This window comes from Microtus pennsylvanicus, chromosome X, assembly GCF_037038515.1.
Source record: "Microtus pennsylvanicus isolate mMicPen1 chromosome X, mMicPen1.hap1, whole genome shotgun sequence".
NCBI classification, from domain to species: domain Eukaryota; kingdom Metazoa; phylum Chordata; class Mammalia; order Rodentia; family Cricetidae; genus Microtus; species Microtus pennsylvanicus.
Window position 1 is genome coordinate 54398908 of NC_134601.1, and position 15966 is coordinate 54414873.

Below are 15966 nucleotides of genomic sequence, written 5' to 3' on the forward strand. Positions count from 1 at the left end.
CCCTTGGGCTAACACAGCCCATTGCTCCCTGCATGCTCTGAAGTCTGCATCCTATGTCTTCCACTAACCTGGCCTAGTATATCTGCTGAGAATCCTTCTCCTCTCCTGCCTGAACTGGGAGGATCGATCAATATGCCTCTTGTGCATCTTGGTCTAGGTGGGGGAGCAAAGAAGTAGCCTCTTTCTAATGGGCGTAAAAGGCCTCTTGTGTTTCCTTTGAAACAGTAGGACCTGTGTCAGGAGGACTCCTAGTACCATAACTGTGCCATTGAAAGGAGGGACAGTGAACAGACCTGGGGGCCACCTAGGTCACTGGTCACACTCCCCACTGATGAATGCTCAGAAAGTAGTCTTTTGTATTTGTTGTAGTACAAGGGTGAACTCGTAGATTTGGGGGAAACTCTGTTTTTGTTGTGAACAGTCTTCTCACAGGGGACTTGTCCTGTTCCTGTTCTTAGGTGTTTGTTCCCACAGGGTCGAGTTAAGGTGAGGATGGTACAATGTGACAACAGACAAGAATTATGTCTGTGCGAGATTGCCATCGGTCTTGAGAAACTTTTGTGACTTGTGGAGTAGTAAAGATGACTCAGGGTTGATCCCTTCCTTTTATCTTCTGTTAAATATTTTCTCAATAATAGACATCCCCCCCTTCTGACCCCCAAAAAGGGCATGAAATATTTTGAATACACATCTCTTTATTGCTGAAGGGATAAGGTGTCACAGCCATCAGAAGGTGTCAGTGACACCTGAAGATCCTGTATTCATCTGGTGCCTGGACAGGATGATGCTTCAGGACTCCTACAAAAGCTTTACTGCAAGGTGTCCTGGCCATCAGCAGATGCACACTGGAGAATCTGAGACTGCTGATGTTTTCTGTATTGGGCTCTTCTTTTCTTAAACCAGCTCTGCAATAACATGGTGAAAGAGATGGCTTTAGTGTATTCAACAGTCAGTATCACAAGTGGCTAAAACAACTCTGTGTAACAGTAAATGCCAGTGAGCCTTTGATTGAACAAACTTTGGAACCAAGGACACACAAAACCCTTAGCAACCCCAGCCCTGGAAGTCGGAATTCAGAACAACCGGAAAAGGGAAATTCATTAGGGAGAACCTTTCCTCTCTTATGTCCTTTCAAGGAAATGGGAAAATATGACTCTAAGAAAGAGATCGGGGATCAGTAAATCAGGGTATGGAGAAGACGAGATATCAAAAGGTTTTCAGGGATTACAATCTACACACTCTCTGCCAAGGACAAGATAACTCATCATGCCCTTGAATTATTTGGTTTACTTGAACTACTGCTTAGAATAAAGTTATCTCCTCTGACTCTCTGGAAAGTCACACCCCACTACATCAATTCATGTCTATGTAATCCTCATGATATATGGCTATAATAGAAAGGATGGGAGAGCTCATATTTGGCCTTGAATCAATGTTAACAAAGGCACAACACGTCCCAATTCTGGTTCTGATTAAATAGGTGCAGGAATAGCTGAAATAATTGCCATAGATTCCTCAAATTTGATTGTTTTAGATGATGCCTACATTTCTGATCTAAGTTGAAGAGCCAGAAAGCTGAATATATTACTAATTTCTTTTTCTATATGACCCTGTACTCTTTTATCCATTAAAGATCTACAAAAATGCAGGGCCCTTGCTGGGTGACTGTGGAGGTTTCTGTGGCCTCCCATAGAGGCCTCTTATCTCCTATGCACAGGAAAGGAAGCTGCAAGAAAGTGGATGTGTCATTACCTGGATAAGTCTGGTTTTCAGCAGGCTTCCTGGAAATTGGTCTAAGGTCGTAGAGGAGACTGAAGATGAGGTGGTTGTAATTGGCTGCCATTGCCCTGGAGTGCATACATGAGTAACTGCTTTTTAAATAAGTAGAGGAGAAAGGACTGGGGGATGATGAGGAAAAGAAGGTGGAAATGGTAAATGAGGGGACAAGAATAGTCGATAGAAAGAAGAAAGAAAGCAGAAGATAAGAGAAGGGCAGGAGGAAAAGAAAGGGAGAGAGAAAAGCTCAAAGGAAGAAAAGAAAGAAGATATAGATCATTACATTGTTAATAGTCTCTGGTGACCGGACTTCTATACCTTAGTTTCAGCATTAACTGGAACATTGATTCTTGTCCTGCTCAGAATAACAGTGGCACCCTGCCTCTTCACCTGCAAGGCCAAATGCCTCAAACATATTAGAGTACTACTCAGCAATAAAAAACAAGGACTTTTTGAATTTTGCATGCAAATGGATGGAAATAGAAAACACTATCCTGAGTAAGGTAAGCCAGACCCAAAAAGAGGAACATGGGATGTACTCACTCATATTTGGTTTCTAGCCATAAACCAAGGACATTGAGCCTATAATTAGTGATCCTAGAGAAGCTAAATAAGGAGAACCCAAAGAAAAACATATAGGCATCCTCCTGAATATTAACCTTCAGCAAGCGATGAAAGGAGACAGGGACAGAGACCCACACTGGAGCACAGGACTGAAATCTCAAGGTCCAAATCAGGAGCAGAAGGAGAGAGAGCACGAGCAAGGAACTCAGGACCGCGAGGGGTGCACCCACACACTGAGACAATGGGGATGTTCTATCGGGAACTCAGCAAGACCAGCTGGCCTGGGTCTGAAAAAGCCTGGGATAAAACCGGACTCGCTGAACATAGCGGACAATGAGGACTACTGAGAACTCAAGAACAATGTCAATGGGTTTCTGATCCTACTGCACGCACTGGCTTTGTGGGAGCCTAGGCAGTTTGGATGCTCAACTTACTAGACCTGGATGGAGGTGGGGGTTCCTTGGACTTCCCACAGGACAGGGAACCCTGATTGCTTTTCGGGCTTGGGGGGTACTTAATTGGGGGAGGGGGAGGGAAATGGGAGGCGGTGGCGGGGAAGAGGCAGAAATCTTTAATAAATAAATAAATTAAAAAAAACAAAACATTGTTGAGTATGTGATAAACTATGTAGACTTTTGAATAAAAAAAAAGAAAATAAACTCATTTAAGTTACTGGTCCCTAGAAACAACTATGCCCTCCTAGAACAAGAAGAGTCAATGATTAGACTCAAGCCCTCTGACCTAGTCGGAAATGTGACAGTTTAATCCAGTGAAGAGGTTCCTCCATCTTCTATTCTTGTTGAGGCCACTGCAGGTAGAAATAGACTTTGATCTCTGTCATGAAGAATCCCACGGGAAATTAATTAATTCTATTCTAGGGACCAAAGATCAGGGATATCCTATCTAACTTAGCTGTGGTTAAACTTCCTGTTTGTATGAACCCCTCTGCCAGCTAACTGCTGTCTTAGCTTCAGTAAACAGCTTGATTCAAACTGCTTACTTTCTGTCCCTCCCTGACCCTTCTATTATGTGGACATATAGTCTAAAGAAGACCGACAAAGGACCAGAAGCCATGAAGGGAACTCAAACATACCAACATGATGCCTCCATAAACTCAATCAAAGCCCCAGTGTGTTTGGAGGAGGCCACTTGTTGGTTCTCACCTGTCCAGTTAGCTTAGCCCCGAAACAATCACAAAGCAACTATATTAATTAAGTCACTGATGGCATATTAGTTCTATCTAATCTAGCTAGTTCTGCAGTGTATCAGCCTCTAGAGATGCACTGCATCAGCCCCTAGAGCTGCAGTAAATGAGCCTCTCTGGAGCTGCAATGCATTAGCCTCTCTCTGGTGCTGCAGTTCATCAGCATCTAGAGCTGTAGTGCATAGGCCACTAGAGTGATAGTGCATCAGCCTCTATATATGAAGTACATCAGTATCTCTAGACCTGATATTCCTCATCCTCTAGAGCTGTACTGCATCATCTTCTCTGGAGCTGCAGTGCATCAGCCTCTAGAGCTCCAGCCCATCAGCTTCTCTAAAGCTGAAGAGCATCAGCTTCTCTGGAACTGCAGTGTATTAGACTCTAGAGCTGCAGTGAATAGCCCTCTAGAGGTGCAGTTTATCATCCTCTCTGGAGCTCCAGTGCATCAGGCTCTCTAGAGCTGCAGTACAAATGGCTCTGGAGTGATAGTCCATCAGTCTCTCTAGAGATGCAGTGCATCATCAGTCTCTCTAGAGCTGCAGTACAAATGGCTCTGGAGTGATAGTCCATCAGTCTCTCTAGAGATGCAGTGCATCATCAGTCTCTCTAGAGCTGCAGTACAAATGGCTCTGGAGTGATAGTCCATCAATCTCTCTAGAGATGCAGTACAAATGGCTCTGGAGTGATAGTCCATCAGCCTCTCTAGAGATGCAGTGCATCATCAGGCTCTCTGGAGCTGCAGTACAAATGGCTCTGGAGTGATAGTCCATCAGCCTCTCTAGAGATGCAGTGCATCATCAGTCTCTCTGGAGCTGCAGTACAAATGGCTCTGGAGTGATAGTCCATCAGTCTCTCTAGAGATGCAGTGCATCATCAGTCTCATTGGCGCTGCGATTCATCAGCATCTCTAGAGCTGCAGTGCATCAGCCTCTAGAGCTGTAGTGCATTGGCCTCTCTGAAGCTGCAGTGCATCTGTGTCTCCAGAGCTTCCTCACACCAGTTTCTGGGGCTGCAGCACCTCTGTCTCTCTGGAGCTGTAGTACAGGGTCCTGTCAGCTCAACAGGGGGAGAATGCCTCACTCGTTTGCTTTACTTTTCCAATCTCTATTCCTCTCCATCCTGGGGGAATCTCCCTCTTCTCTACCAGTTTATCCAACCTGAGCCTGGTCCTACTGTAGTTTACACCTTGTGGTGTTAGATTGTCATTCATCAGGGGCTCCTAGGCAGGACTGCTATTCTGTACAAGCTACTGCTGCAGGTAGGGAGTTTGCCTACATCAAGACTGCCCGATTCTTGCTGAAGGAAGTTAGCATGAATAGCACTCTGCACTGCCTTTCCCCTTTCTCATTTGCTATGGAGCAGTCCCTTTCTCTGGGCTCATGGCCTCACCTTTTATCCCATGATCTAAACATTAGTCTTTACGGTCTGGAGGAAAGAAATTCATTTGAAAATAAGATATCTACATCTCTTCCTAAAAGTGAGCTCTATATTTTCCCACATTCAAAAAACCCACATGTTCAACATAGTCTCCTTTAAAGGAAAAGAATACTTTCAGATTTCAAGTTAGTCAACAGAAGACACACTTGACCGTGGCTTGGCACCTTTGCTTTTTATGTATTTGCAAACACATAAAAACTTACAAAGGTGTGTGATCTGCATGTGTATCTATGTGCAAATGCACACTCGTGCATGCAGAGGACCAAGGTCAGAGTCATGCATCTTCCTAGCTTGCTCCCCACATGATTTAAACTGGCATGGTTGTCCCTGAACGTCAGCTCAGTAACTGAGCTAATCTAGGTCTCCTAATGATCCGCAGTCTCTGCCTCCTGAATAAGAGATTCTGACTACAGGTGAGCTGACACCTGCTAAACTTTATGCTGAGGGTCCCAACTCAGATAATCAGACTCATGTGGCAAGAGCTTTATCCTTCGGGCCCTCTCCTCAGTACCAACCTGCATTTTGACTTTCAATAACATCCCCTGTTCCCATTGTCTTTTAATCGATTAACTTAAATGGGCTCAATGTTATTCTTTTTGTTTAATTGTAACAAAATTAACCCTTTAAAGCTGTCAGCCACATACATATCATAACACTGACATGACAATTTTGCATTGTTTTTAGATAATCTAAACACAGCATCGGGGAACATGAAGTTTCAACTTTGCTGCTTTCTACATTGGCTTTCCACAAACTTACAAAGGTGGAAGGCCAACCATGTGCACTTGTGAGTGTCTTCCCACATGACTCTTGGATAATTTAAACACAGGTTAATTATGAAACACTGACTATCTCTCTGGTCTCACTTAATCCACATTATAACTAAGTGTTTATTTGTTGAAACAGAGCCCTATTTTTTTCCTACTTCTTGCTACATCAATTAGATGTCCCCAAGGTCACTTAGAGTCCTACTACAACAGTACACATAAGTACCCTGAAATGACCTGAGTGTCCGGACTTCAGTATTAATCTCTGTACACATACCAGTAAACATTAATGTTTTCCTATATGCATGACCATATAATACTCAATGCTGTCTATATATATGATGTTCCCATACTGATTATAAGTGTTCTTTGAATCTCAAATGGTTGAAAGACATTTGAGGAAATGTTCAACATCCTTAGTCATCTGAGAAATGCAAACCAAAACAACTCTAAGATTCTATCTTAAACCCATAAAAATGGCCATGATTAAAACACAGATGACATCCTATCTAGGGAGGATGTGGGGTAAAGGAAACACTCCTGCATTGGTGGTGGGAGTGTAAACTTGTACAGCTGCTTTGAAAATAAGTATGGCGATTTCAGAGAAAATTAGGAAACAATCCACCTCCACACCCAGCAATACTACTGTTGGTAATACACCCCCAAATACTCAATCACACCACAAGAACATCAGCTCAAATATGTTCATAGCAGCATTATTCATACATGTGCACAACAGTAAAAAATAATAATAATGGCATCTTGAAATTTGCAGGCAAATGATAGATCTAGAAAACACCATATTTGGTTATGTAACTCAGAAACAGAAAGACAAATATAATATATACTCACTCATACATAATTTTCACACATAAAGGAAAGAAAACCAGCAATACCGGGAATCTGAGACAACAAAGAGGACCCTGATACAGGCATAAATCGATCTACTTAGGAAGTAGGAAAAGACAAGATCTCCTAAGTAAACTGGGAGTGTGGGGGTCACAGGACAGTGAGACTGGGAGAAGTGAAAAAGGGTGAGGAGCAGAGAAAAATATAAAGCTCAATAAAGACAATTAAATAAAATAAAAATGCTAAAAAATTGTGTGCATTTTTTATTTTTATTTTTTTCAATTAAGAGACTACGGTGTCTCCAATAATGGGAAAAGACACTTAATGGCTGCCCGTTCCATTTTAACTCTGGAAAACTTCAAGAGTCAGTGCTCAGTTATTATTATAACCCAGACAAGGACACCTCTCACCCACGCTCGCTTTTCATAGTGGATACAAGAACATGGACCATGACCTGAAGCAGAGTGTCCTGCCCAAAGCTTTTTCAGACATACTAACCCGCACTCTGGATTCTCCCAGAAACAAGCGCTTTGCAAGATCCTTCCTGTGAGAAGAAGATGGAACGTGGAGCTGTTAGGGAAATAAAGCATTTCAGCTTGGCAAGATGAAAGTCATTTCTGGAGATGAATCACACCCAACACAAAACTATGTAGAGATGGTGAGCTCTGAAGTATGAAAACGGCTTTTCATTGATCTTTATTTTATTTAAAAAAAAAATAACCACATTGAGCATGGCGGTGGTGGCACACACCTTTAATCCCAGCACTCAGGAGGCAGAGGCAGGCAGATCTCTGTGAGTTCGAGTCCAGCCTGTTCTACAAGAGCTAGCTCCAGGACAGGCTCCAAAGCTACAGAGAAACCCTGTCTCAAGAAACCATTAAATGACATAAGGTGGATATGCTATAGTAGTAGAGGGATTACTTAGAAACCACTAGGTCTTTTTTATTTATTAATTTACTTATTTATTAAAGATTTCTGTCTCTTCCCTGCCACCGCCTCCCATTTCCCTCCCCCTCCCACAATCAAGTCCCCTTCCCTCGTCAGCCCAAGGAACAATCAGGGTTCCCTGAACTGTGGGAAGTCCAAGGACCACCCACCTCCATCCAGGTCTAGTAAGGTGAGCATCCAAACTGCCTAGGCTCCCAAAGCCAGTACGTGCAGAAGGATCAAAAACCCATTGCCATTGTTCTTGATTCTCAGTAGTCCTCATTGTCTGCTATGTTCAGCAAGTCCGGTTTTATCCTAGGCTTTATCAGACCCAGGCCAGCTGGCCTTGGTAAGTTCCCAATAGAACATCTTGAGTACAATTCCCATTATAAAACGTGGGTCAAGAAGAAGAGGATAAGAAGGGTGATGAAAAAAAAAACAACAAAAAGAAAACTTAAAGAATTTGAGAGGCATCAACCAACACTGCATAGATAGATAGATAGATAGATAGATAGATAGATAGATAGATAGATAGATAGATAGATAGATGATAGATAGATAGATAGAGATAGAGAGATACATAGAGAGATAGATAGACAAATAGATAAATATAGACATAGATACAGATATAAATGTTGACTTTGACCTCTTAAAACATCCTTCCCATACCCAGCAACTAAACAAAGACCTCGTGCTTGGGCTCAAAGCAGATAGGACCCACAGTGTGAAGAACACACCTCCTTGAGATGCTGATGGATGGGAGCTGGAACAGCTACTGAAACAAGTCACATACCTTATGATCTCATCAGGGTACTTAGTTTTTTCAAAAACATCTTCCAACTCATTCAGCTGCCTGGGTGTGAGACCAAACTGGATCCTGTGGCCTTGTACGCCAGACCTGAGGCACTCTGGCAGCAGCCACGTTCTCCTGCTCCTTCAACTGTGGGTTTCTGTACCCTTGGTGGTTCCCATGGCTCTCATGCCTGATGTCATCACCAACGTAGTTGAAGTTAACAACGTGGGTCACATCATCCTTGTGGTGTGGGATGCCCTGGTTCTTGTCGGAACCCTTTAGAGAACCTTCACCATAGATGACAATTTCTGTTGCTGCAGTGGCCTCATGTTCAAAATCAAGGCTCATCTCAATCTTATTTTCATTCAGTTTGTATAAACTGTCTTCCACATGTTGGGATTGGAAAGCCATGATGAGACCTAAAAGAGAGTAGTGTCATCTCCATAAATGGTTTGTGGATAGTAATGATTTTGTAACATGTGAGTTTTTAGCAAGTTTCATATCCGTCCTCTTTCCATCACACAATCCCTATAGGAGATATATGCCCACTGAAAGTGGCTCTAGGGAACATGTGCAGAATGGATCTAACATGGATCCAACCAAGTACACCAAAGCCTCTAGGAATGGAGTGGAGGAGAAAGAAAGCTGTTGCAGGTGCACAAGTAGGGATGAATACAGGCATTTACACCGAGCACATAACCTCTGGGTGAACCCCTGGAGAACTCTAGCTTCTGTATCTCACTGGGTGCACACTGCAAGATCTGGGAATTAAGTGGACATGGTTATGTCAGCTAGTGTTTGTCCCAGTTTCCTTGAGAGGACATTGAAAACACACCAACACTGTCCTCTACCTGAAGGAGTGTCATGCTTGTGAAGTGGAGTTTATGTAGCATTCTGGGAGGACAAGTCGCTGCAAAACACTGGACGTCACCATTGAAACAATGAAAATGCTAAAGATTGGGACTCTCCATCAGAGTCACTGTACGATGTCCTGCCCAGTACTTCTCATGTCTGACTAGGCTGACACTGTGTGGGTCTCTGCCCTTTTCACAGTGTCAGCAAACTCCTGAAGCTTGAAAGTGCTCTCAACAGTACTGGAGCTGAGAAATCACCATATATACAGTAAGTATACAAAAGTGAAATAACCTCGGGCTAGCTTCCATTCAAACAATTAATATTCTCAAAGAAATTTCCTCAGTGGGCTAAGATGTTGGAAAATATCAAGAGGATCTCATTAAGAAACTGCAATCCTTCACGCAGCGACTGATGGAAACAGATGCAGAACTACAAACACTGGTGAACCTCAGAGAATCCTGTGGAAAAGGTGGAGAAAGGATTGTGGGAAACAGAGAGGCCAAGAGCACCAAAAGATAAACCGCAGAATTTACTAACCTAGGTCTAGAGAGGATCACAGAGACTTGGCTGCAATTCAGGGAGCTTGCAAGGAACTGACCTAGGCCCTCTACCCATGTTTTATAGTTTTGTAAATTATGGTCTTGGTCTTCTGGTGGGGCTCCTAACAGTGGGGATGTCTCTGACCCTGTGATCTGCTTTGGGAAGCTTATCCTCCTACTGGATTGTATTATTCAACCTTAATAGGAGATGACGTGCCTAGTCTTACTGCATCTTGATATGCCACAGATGGCTGATATACATGGGAGACCTGCTCTTTTCTGTAAAGAGAAGAAGTAGATAGTGGGAAGAGGCAGGTTATTAGATAGGTCTGGGAAGAGAGAAAGAATGGAAAGGAAATGTGATTGGGAAAATAATTAATTAATAAAAAGAAAAGTAGAGTTTAACATTGCTTTTAAAAATTAATATTAAGGGGATGGCTTAAAGGTTAAGGGCACTACCTGTTCTTCTAGATGTCCTGAGTTCAATTCCCATGAACCACATGGTGGAACACAACCGTCTATAATGAGATCTGGTGCCCTCTTCTGGCGTGAAGGCATACATGCAGGTAGAACACTGTACACATGAAAAATAAACCAATCTAAAAATTAATATTAAATTTATTGAAGTTACAGGTTAAGAAATCACAAATTGTGATTGTCAGATTTTTTAAAAATCTTTTTTAAATACAAGGTCATTATTAGTTAGTGTGGTTGTACTTATGCATGCCTACAGGGGGCACTGGATCTCCTGAAGCTCTACTTAGAGATAGATGGTTACCGAGGTGGATCCTGGGAACTGTACTCTGGTCCTCTGAAAGAACAACAAAATCTCTTAGCCATTTAGTCGTCTGTACACTCTCCTCACACAAATGCAAACTTTTTCTTTCTTCCTTTTAATTGTAGAACCCTAGAGTGCTGTGATATCAGGACAGCTAGCAAGATTCCTAAGGAAGTTGTAGTGCAATTATTTTGACTTACAAATGTGAAAATCAACGTGCGTAAACACAAAATCATTGTCAAATACCTGTATAGTTAGTAGGTAAGTAAATTAGGATTCCTTCTAATTGTTGAAATTATTTGTTATGTGAGCATGGACCTTTACCATTTTGTGCATGTCACAGCACATGTTTGGATGTCAGAAGACAACTTGGGAAAATCAGTTCTCTTTCAATCATGCACTTCCCAGAGATCAGGTTCAGGTCATCTGTGGGGCAGAGATCCTTCTGTTTATGTGCTCCTTTCATACGTAAATGAATAGAGATAGGCATTTTGATAGGACAGTACTTAGGTAGGCAGGGAAGACAGAACTGAATGCTGGGAGGGAGAAAGCAGAGTGAGAGAAACACCATGGAGCTGCCACCAGAAATAGATGTGCTGTAACCTTGCTGGTAGGGCAAGACCTCATGGTGATACACAGATCAATAGAAGTGGGTTAAATTAATATGTAAGAGTTAGCCAATGAGAAGTTAGAGTTAATGTGCCTATCAGTGATTTAATTAATACAGTTTCTATGTGGTTATTTCTGGGCTAAGCAAGCTGGGCAGCCAAGAAGAACAAGCATCCCCCCTTACAACAATCAGGCTTGCAAGCAAGCATCTTTACCAAGGAATCATTGCAGAAAAACACCCCCATGGCTTCTTTTTTATGTATAAGGAGTGAGGGATTGTCATGACCCCATAACAGTATGGTTGATTAACATCTTCAAACAACATTAAGTATACTTTTACCAGGATAAGGTGGCACAAAACTTTAATGCCAGCACTTGGGAGTTAGAGGCAGGTGAACATCTGTGAATTAAAGCCCAGCCTAGTCTGCAAGAGCTAGATCCGGAGCAACCTCCAAAAACTGCAGAGAAACGCTGTCTCGCAAAACAAACAAAAAAATCTTTTGAATATTCAGCTTACTGAACATTGAGCCCTACATACACTATAGGGGTTCATAAATCATAACAGTTTCCCCAAAGACTCTTGACCTAAGTAAATCTATCAAATCCCTCCTAAACACCCTATCAGCAAAAAGGGTAGAATAGCCACTCTGAAGACAATACTATCCTTCCTGAATATTTATTACCCTTTTTAATATACTGTGTGTTTTTATAAAGATGAGTTCTTTTGTAGATTTCAGCCATAAATATAAAAAGCAGAGTCTCTGAGTCTATATCCTGCTAATGCCAGAAGCTGAGTTCTTCAAGGGTGATGCCTCACACAGCAATCCCCTAATATGTGCATCGTGTGAGCATCAGCAGAACAGGACACACTCACCTTCCCTTTTACTCACTGCTAATAAATCCTTGGATTCTAACCTCTGAGAAGGAAGAGAGGGGAAAAGACAGAAGAATGGGCATAAAAGGAGTGGAAAGGGCAGGCTGCTGTGAAGCAAGGAAATGCTTGACAGTGGGAGGTGGCACATGGTGGCCAGCTCCAAAGCCTGAGCTTTGTGTCTTAGGACCCTAGACCACTGTCTGATTATCAGTTACACTGGCCTCCTGTATTGCTGCTTCACCTACTCCTTTTGCCTCTAGCAACATCTTACTCTCACCTCCTAATGCAAAACACACTTTTTCTAAGGAAACAACACACATTTACTACTGCCGAAAGGAATCCTGCCCCAGACAGGAGGAACAACAATACCAGAGTCCACCTGGAGAACAAATTGCATTTACCAGACTTTCACCCAGCAAGGGCAGCTCAGAGAATGGGTTTAGAACTAAGTGGACATGGTCAGCTTTAGTGGCTGCTAGTTCAGGAGTGCCTGTTAGCACACTGAATGCGAGCCAGACATTGCTTTTCAAGTATAACATCAAGGTTTTGGGACTGGGTTGGAATAGAATTCTAGCTAACGACACAGTCCAATTAAAACAAACGGTGTGTTAATCCAAAAGAAAAATGATCTGCTTAAGAAGTTATTACATGGCCGGGGAATAGTGGCTGAGACAAACAGATCTCTGTGAGTTCTAGGCTAGCCTGGGCTACAAAAGCTAGTTCCAGGACAGGCTTCAAAGCTACGGAGAAACCCGGTGTCAAAAAAAAACAAAACAATTTAAAACAAAATAAAAAAAAAACAAAAAAAAGAGCTAGTTCCAGGACATCTAGGACTGTTACACAAAGAAATCATGTTTCAAAAAGCCGAAATAATAATAATGATTATAATCACCTCAGATATTTAATAATTTCTGTTAAATTTCAGGTGTAATATTTGCATCAGCTCTTAACACCGAGGTATTGATTTGGTCAGTCCCTTACTCCTGTGTGACTGAAGGTAAACACACAAATATTCAGGCAATATTTAGAATAATACTTGGCCTATGACATATAGCATGTGACACGTTTTCCACAAAAGAATACGTGTCAGAGTTATTCAAGGTTGGAAGTTGGGGAGGTTCAGTCCATTCTTCCTGACCGATTCCTTAGGGTTTTCCTTGCTCTTAGAATTTTTGGGATCAGTAGTCATATCCTTTTACACTGTATACACAATATAGATATAAAATGAATGGCTAAATCTGTTTACAGATATAGAATAGGGAATCATTTAATTTTTTTCTTTCTCTTTATTTTTTTAGCATTAATGTCTTTATTACGGCTTGCAGTCCTTTATACAGGGGAAGAGGCTAAAATCTCTTTTTAAATTAACATTTCCCTTTATTTTACAATAGGGATCACAGTTTTTTTTTCCTTCCTCTCCTCTCAACCTCTCACCCTCCCTGACTCCCATCTATCCCCCTTCCCTTCTACCCACTGTTCCTAAGTCTCCATCTAGAAAGGGGCGGGCCTCCTGTGGACTTGAACATAGCAGGGTACATCAAGTTGAGGGAGGACCAAGCTCTTCACCCTGTATAAAGGCTGGGTAAGGTATCCACCACGGGGAATAGGTTCCAGAAAGTCAGCTAAGCACCAGGGACAGGTCCTGATCTCATAGCTAGGAACCTTACAAACAGAACAAGCTACACAATAGTCCCACACATGCAGAGGGCCTAGGTCGGGTCCATGAAAGCTCCTTAACTGTGGGTCCAGAGCCCATGTGGTCCCAGGAGCTTAGATCAGCTGTGCCTTTGGTTCCTCCATCATGACCTTGAACCCCCTGGCTCATACAATCCCTTTTCCCTTCCTCAGGGGGACTCCCAGAGCTCAACCCAGTGCCTGTCTGCAGATGTCTTTGAATCATTTCATGTTTTTTCTCTTGGGAATCTCTGTGAATCATTAGATTTTTGAAAGAGGTTTCTTTTGAGTAAGTGCAAAGATGGAAGTTTTGCTAAAAACGCACAATGGGGGACTGGATAGATAGATGGTTCAGTGATCAAGAGCCCTTGCTGCTCTAATAAAGGACCGGAGTTCGGCTCCCAGAGCCCACATAAGAAAGCTGATAACCACCTATTACTCTAGCTCCAGGGTATCCAGTGTCCTTGTCGGGACACTGCAGACACCCACACACATGTACAAATTCTTACACCTGAACGCACACACACATACACATAAATAAAACCTAAAATATATCTAAATAATGAGCTGAATCTTCCAAGAACTGAGAAAACCCTAGCGAATCTGTTAGGAAGAGGAGTCATGACCCTTCCCCATTTCCCCTTCTGGTTAGCTCAGGCACCGATTATTTTCCCGAAAAGGTGTCATATGCCTCAATTTGTGTGTTTATACAAGTTGATTACTTGACTATTTGTAGATTTGGCAGAGTAGATGAAGAGACAGAGACCCTGAGTCTGCAGTATGCCAGTGCAGGAAGCTGGGTCTTTCTGATGACATGGATTCATGGGATGATACTTGACATTTATACTTGGGCCTCAGAACAGTTACACTGGCCTTCTGTATTGCAGCCTCACCTACTCCTTTTGCCTCTGGCAACATCTGACTCTCAGCTGCTGTTGTGAAACACACTTTTTCTAAGGAAACAACACACATTTACTACTGCAGAAAGGAATCCTGCCCCAGACAGAAGGAACAACAATGCCAGAGTCCACCTGGAGAACAAATTGCATTTACCAGACTTCCTTACAGGAATATGGGTGAGCGGTTGCTTACAGGAGAGAAATGACTCCAAATCAGCTTTGTCCTGAAAGCCTACCAAGGTAGGACTGATGGCTCGCCAAATCTGGAAACCTGAGCCACACTGTGCAGTCCACAGACAGGACAGCAGGCTGCAGTCTTTCCAGACAGATCAGCTCCTCTAGCCTCTTCCAGGCAGCTCACCTGGTCTCTGTTCCTGCTGAGCTGTTCTACTGGTTTCTTCCAGACTGCTCTGCTGGTTTGAGAATGACTCCCATGTCTACAAGCAGTCACAGCATCAAAAGCAGCTCACGCCTTGGCCAATTTCTCACAGGTCATGTGTTCTAACCCCACGACATACACCACCATATTAATGCCACCCTTATGAGTCCTCCCTGCCAGAACTCAGGCATAATCCTCTTTATAGGCTTTCCACACTGCCTCTCCTCCAATCACCCTTGGGCTAACACAGCCCATTGCTCCCTGCATGCTCTGAAGTCTGCATCCTATGTCTTCCACTAACCTGGCCTAGTATATCTGCTGAGAATCCTTCTCCTCTCCTGCCTGAACTGGGAGGATCGATCAATATGCCTCTTGTGCATCTTGGTCTAGGTGGGGGAGCAAAGAAGTAGCCTCTTTCTAATGGGCGTAAAAGGCCTCTTGTGTTTCCTTTGAAACAGTAGGACCTGTGTCAGGAGGACTCCTAGTACCATAACTGTGCCATTGAAAGGAGGGACAGTGAACAGACCTGGGGGCCACCTAGGTCACTGGTCACACTCCCCACTGATGAATGCTCAGAAAGTAGTCTTTTGTATTTGTTGTAGTACAAGGGTGAACTCGTAGATTTGGGGGAAACTCTGTTTTTGTTGTGAACAGTCTTCTCACAGGGGACTTGTCCTGTTCCTGTTCTTAGGTGTTTGTTCCCACAGGGTCGAGTTAAGGTGAGGATGGTACAATGTGACAACAGACAAGAATTATGTCTGTGCGAGATTGCCATCGGTCTTGAGAAACTTTTGTGACTTGTGGAGTAGTAAAGATGACTCAGGGTTGATCCCTTCCTTTTATCTTCTGTTAAATATTTTCTCAATAATAGACATCCCCCCCTTCTGACCCCCAAAAAGGGCATGAAATATTTTGAATACACATCTCTTTATTGCTGAAGGGATAAGGTGTCACAGCCATCAGAAGGTGTCAGTGACACCTGAAGATCCTGTATTCATCTGGTGCCTGGACAGGATGATGCTTCAGGACTCCTACAAAAGCT

General features: G+C 42.8%; 1 pseudogene; it reads right to left on the bottom strand.

Moving 5' to 3' along the window:
• Nucleotides 1-809: 809 nt before the first annotated feature.
• On the bottom strand, nt 810-8728 carry LOC142841815 (rhox homeobox family member 1-like; annotated as a pseudogene).
• Between the last annotated feature and the right edge of the window lie 7238 nt (nt 8729-15966).